This window comes from Harpia harpyja, unplaced genomic scaffold (genome assembly GCF_026419915.1).
Source record: "Harpia harpyja isolate bHarHar1 unplaced genomic scaffold, bHarHar1 primary haplotype scaffold_54, whole genome shotgun sequence".
Classification (NCBI taxonomy): domain Eukaryota; kingdom Metazoa; phylum Chordata; class Aves; order Accipitriformes; family Accipitridae; genus Harpia; species Harpia harpyja.
Genome location: NW_026293414.1, coordinates 1,014,345 through 1,019,987, shown reverse-complemented (window position 1 = coordinate 1,019,987; position 5,643 = coordinate 1,014,345). Strand labels below are relative to the sequence as shown.

General features: G+C 52.3%; 1 non-coding gene across 1 annotated transcript; it reads right to left on the bottom strand.

The window, feature by feature from the left end:
- Positions 1-5,251: 5,251 nt before the first annotated feature.
- LOC128138532 (small nucleolar RNA SNORD45) lies at positions 5,252-5,336 on the bottom strand. The gene has a single exon (XR_008234068.1). It is a non-coding gene; the product is annotated as a small nucleolar RNA SNORD45 (small nucleolar RNA).
- Positions 5,337-5,643: the final 307 nt, after the last annotated feature.

Sequence of the window (5,643 nt, the reverse complement as noted above, 5' to 3'; positions counted from 1 at the left end):
AGACAAGATTGAAACATTGAATGATGTGCAAAAATTACTGGGGACAATCAATTGGGTTCAAACACTGTTGGGAATAGATAATGAGCTTCTGACCCCTTTATTTGAAATGTTACGAGGTGACACTACCTTAACGGCACCTCGACAATTGACTCCTCAAGGTAAACAAGCATTACAAAAGATAGCAGATCTAATATCCCAGAGTCAGGCTTTTAGAATTAAAGAAAATCTTGACATTAATCTTAGCATTTTAAACCGAGAAAAACAACCCCTCGGGATCATATATCAATGGGAGGGAAGTCACAAAGACTTGTTAATAATAGAATGGATCTTTTTAGCTCACCAGGCCCAAAAAACCATATTTTCTCGAACTGAAATGATTTCAGAATTAATTATAAAGGGGAGACGTCGGATTATTGAGATTTGTGGACAAGAACCACACACGATTGTCGTTCCTTTGACTCAAGGATATTTACAATGGTGTCTACAGAATAGTCTAACTTTACAAATTGCTTTTGCAGATTTCGAAGGAAAGATAGATATTCATCTTCCTGCACACAAAATGTTTACCTTGCTACAAAATATACAACTAGAAGAAAAAGAATTGTGTGCACAGTTACCTACTGATGGTCCTACAGTATATACGGATGGCAGTGGAAAAACAAGAAAGGCAGTAGTAGTTTGGAAAGAAGGTCAGGTATGGAAAAATCACATTGTCACATGTGAAGGCTCCCCCCAAGTGGTGGAACTTCAAGCTGTAACAGAAGTATTTAAAAAGTGGCAGGATGTTGAGGTCAATATTATTGCTGATTCTTTAGATGTGGTAGGTGTAGTAAAACGCTTGAGATGGGCTTATTTGAAAGAAATTGATAACATCACATTGTTTGAAAAATTTAAGATGTTGCTATTTCTGTTAAACCAACGGACAAAGTGTTATTATATAATGCGTGTGTGAAGTCACACCAGTTTGCCTGGATGGATCACAGAAGGGAATAAACGAGCTGATTTGCTAGCTAATCCTGTATGGACCGGGCCACCCCCCAATAAACTTCTACAGGCACATGGAGCTCATAGTTTTTTCCACCAACCAGTGAAAGTATTAGCCAAACAGTTTCAGATTTCTATAGCAGATGCCAAAGCCATCATTCAATCCTGTGCTGAGTGCCAGAAATTATCTGGGCACGGAGATGTAAATCCTAGGGGTCTGCAGTCCTTGCAATTGTGGCAGACTGATGTGACTCATGTACCAGCTTTTGGAAAATTGTGTTATGTTCATGTTTCTGTTGATACATATTCCTTGATGATATGGGCCACAGCACTTGCGGGCGAAACAAGCCGACATCTACAAACACACTTACGACAAGCATTTGCAGTAATGGGTGTCCCGGCCCAGGTAAAAACAGATAATGGACCATGTTTTATAGCACAACGGACTCGGGAATTTTTTCAGCAATGGGGAGTTACTCATATTACTGGCATTCCTCATTCTCCCACAGGTCAAGCTATAATCGAACGTACTCATAAAGTATTAAAAGACTTTTTGGAAAAACAAAAAAAGGGGGAATTAGGGGAACCTCCTTCAAATAGACTCATGAAAGCAATATATGTGATGAATTTTTTGACCCTGCGTGGAGAGTCAGTTGTCCCCCCTGTAGTTCGGCATTTTCAAACAATGAATAGTGGGATTCAAAATATTGATAATGGGTGGAAAGTCTGGGTTAAAAATATGGAGCGTCAGCAATGGGAGGGACCTTTTAAAGTAATAACGTGGGGCCGAGGTTATGCTTGTGTCATTACAGAAAATGGGCTGAAGTGGATTCCAACTAAATGGATGAAACCTTATGCTGAGATTGATATGGAACACGCTGACTGTAGCAAGCAGCATGACAGTGGCACCAGTGATTGATCCACATCATTTAACACCGTGGGACAGTAAGAATGTTTGGGTGACACTGACTAAAGCTATTAATCAAACCTCTTTTTGTGTGTCATTGGCATTAACTGAACAGTCTTTTATTCTTATGTATTTTATTAGGTATAATGTTGCTTTTGCCGTGTTTAATTAGCTGTGTTCATAGGTTTTTGCAAAGGGCAATACAGCATGTTGTTACTTGTCAAAAAACAAAAAAGGGGGACTTGTGGACACATATTTAGCTAACGGTCGCAAGAGCATTCCAGATGCCTTTAGAAGACCTTGAACAGAATAAACAAGAAGACAAAAAAAGAAAGATGCCAATTAGAAGAACACAGGTGCACATTCCAAGATAAAGGGAACTTGGCACAAAGAACCGCAATTCGGCAGTTTATCTTGACCAATTAGACTGAGACAAGTTTCGCGTGTTTAGTTAATATAACCAATTGTGTCCTATGTTTATGCACGTGTACAGCGTTGATATAACCAATCATATTTCATTTTATTTTTGTGCGCGTGTACAGTGACTTTGCAGAATATGTGACTATAAGTATGTGTGTGTTTTAGCAATAAAGGGTCGTCTGCTGTCTGCTCTCAAGATTACAGGCGTCCGTCTACTTCAATCTCCTCATACGACGTGACGGAGCGGGTGGCCCTGCAGAGCAGCCCCGGCGCCCTCGAGCATTTCCACATGAAGCTTTTCTGAGCCCAGCGCAACCTCTACCTGGCCGGTTTCGCCCTCCTGCTCTCCTTGTGAGTTTGGGGGGGGGGGGGCAAGTCTGGGGGGGGGGGTCTGGGGGTGCCGCGGAGCCCGGCTTACCCTGCCTCCTGCAGCCTCCTGCGCCGCCTGGTCACCCTCATCTCGCAGCAGGCCGTGCTGGGTGCTTCCAGCGAAACGTTCCGGAAACAGGCGGAAGGCGCCAGCCAAGCCGCCTGAGGTTACACGGAGGATAACGATGCCTTGTGGAAGGTATGGCGGGAGGCGGGGGGGGGGGGGCGAAGGAGGCATCCAGGCGCCTCGGGCCCTGATGTGCCCCCCCCCCCACCCGCCAGCAGCTGCAGGAGGCAGGGGGTGACAGGGGCGGTCCGTCGTCCCCCTCCCACGACAAGAACGAGACCCTCAAGGCCAAGGTGGAGAAGCTGAAGGAGGAGCTGGCGGTCAGCAAACGCTGTACGGGCAGGGCTGTGGGGGGGCGTTATGGTGTGGGGGGGCGTTACAGTGTGTGTGTGGGGCGCTGCTGGTTTATTTGGGGGTGACCCTGACACAGACAACCCCCCCCCAACAGCTCTGGAGAAGGCGGAGAACGAGGTGCAGGCCATGCGGTGCCAGGCCGAGGGGCTGACGCGGGTGTACGACCGGCTTCTGGACCAGCACGCGCGCCTGCAGGTAGGGGGGGGGGGGGGCACCCCTAACCCCCTATGACCCCCCCCCCAACCCCCTTTCAACCCCCCCCCAACCCCCTTTCGTACCCCTTAACACCCCCTCTGACTGCCCCCCCCCCCCCGCCCCGGCATCCCATGATGGCCCCTGGGACAAGAAGGAGGAGTGATGACTCGGCCATGCCCGGCCACACCCACCGGGCCACGCCTTCCCCCCCCCCATCCCAGTTCAGGGAGTGGGGGCAAAACTTGGACAAGGTGTTTCCAGCCCCCCGGCCCTTACCCTGTGTTTGGGGACCCCCTGCTCTGTGGCAGCACTCCGGGGGGGTGGGGGGCACGGGGGAGCTCTGAACCCCATTTCAGGGGGTCCGAGCCCCCCCTTTTGCCCCTTCCAGGGGGGGTTTCCCCAGGTGTGCACAGTGGGGGAACTCCCCCCCCCCCCCAAAAAAACACACCAGCTTCTGCTTCAATAAACATGTGGGATCAGGCCACGCTCGTCTCCACCTCCCACCCTCTCGGGGACCCCCCCCCAGCACCCCAATTTCCCCCCCCCAGGTCCCTTTTTACCCCCCCGTTGTCACCCAGGTACAGAGATCCCCGAGGCTCAGCCATTTTTATTGGCACCGTGCACAGGAACGGGGAGCTGGGGGGGGAGGGGGGCAGCTCGTTTGTCCGTCCGTCCAGGCCCCACGGCCATTGCAGCGTGGGGTTAGTCCGTCCCATCTGTGGGTCCCGTAAGGCTGCAGGGACGGCCGTGGGGGCCGTCTCACCGTGGGGCTGGCCGTCTCGCCGTGGGGCCGGCCGTCTCACCGTGGGGCGGGTTCCTCCACGAGCGGGGCACCCCACGCGCTACAAGGCGGCGTGCAGGGCCCGGGCCTGGCCCCGCAGCACTTTGAATTCCCTCTGCACAAAATCCGTCAAAGCTTTCCGCATTTCCACCTGGGGGGGAGGGGGGGGGAACGAGCCGGGCCCCGTCGAGCCGTGGGGCTGGGAAGAAGAGACCCCACAGAGCCGTGGGGCAGAACGGGGTTGTTTTGTGTGTGTCCCCCCCCCCGCCGTGGGGCAGCTCCCCCAGCGCTCACCGTTGACGTACCCTCCGCCCGGAGTCGCTCCAGGAGGGGCCGGACGCTGAACGGTCGCCCCACGACCACCGTAATTCGCTACGGGACAGCGTCAGTAACCCCCCAGCAGCCCCCCCCCACCCCAAAGCCCACCGCCTGCCCCATAGCCAGCCGCACAGCCCCCCCCCCCCCCCCCCCAAAGCCACCCTACCCTGCTCTCAGTTAGCGAGGTTTAGGAATACCTCTGTGGTGCCGCTTTTGGGAGTTTCTCCTTGGAAATCGAGGCAAGAGACGCCTTTCCCAAGGTGCAGAAGAAACCGCGTAGACTTGTGCGTACTTTCTAGGTCATGCAAGTAAAGCCAGATGCCAGCCAGAGACCGGGAGCGTGTTTGCATTTCTCCCCGATAAGTCAAATGCCCTATTTTTCATGGGTTTCTCATAGGAATAGGAATCGTGAGCGGGCACAGAAGGGTTTCTGTGCTGGGATACAGGTCATTTTTTTGTCATCACAGCTTGCACGGTGCCGTTTTGAGCGTTGACAGCGCACCGATGTTTAGCTACTGCTGAGCGGTGCTTATGCAGAACCAAGGGCTTCTCCGTTTCTCGCTCTGCTGCCCCAGCGAGCTGGCTGGGAGGGGACACAGCAGAGACCGCTGCCCCGAGCTGACCGACGAGGTACCACGGTCCGTTCCACGTAGTGTCACGCTCAGCAAGAAATTCGGGACTGGGGGAGTCTTCCCAAGGCAGCCGTCGCACCGAGATGGCTGGGCGTCTGCCTGCTGGTGAGAGGTGGTCGGTGGTTGCTGTCACGTCCGTTGGTTTCCTTTTTTATTCCCTGTGCTTGTTAAACTGTCTTTATCTCGACTCCCTTAGGTGACAGCCTAAGGAAAATGGAGCCTCCTGGGTCTCAGAGTAATTCCAGAGCTAAAGCGGCGACAGACATCGGCTCTGGATCAGATAATACGTGCCGACGCTCATCGCTGACCCAAGAAGACATGCTCCTCCTGTCCTACCCGAGGGTTTCAAATCCAACACGCTTTCTTCCTAAAGCAGGACGCTGCCTTATTTACTTGTAACGCCGTTCCTACGCTCCTTGAGATGCGGCTAGAGGTGGGTTACGCAGATCATCAAGCCGCCGTTTGGGAGCACCAGAGCCTTTTGGGTACTGTTTGTCACCATGGTTTGCATGAGAAGGGAACTAAAACACAATAGACGGCGAGAAATTTAACCTGCCGTGGAGATAGCTACGGTGAGCAAGTCCGATTTTGTGCTTTACAAAGCATCATTTTTAAA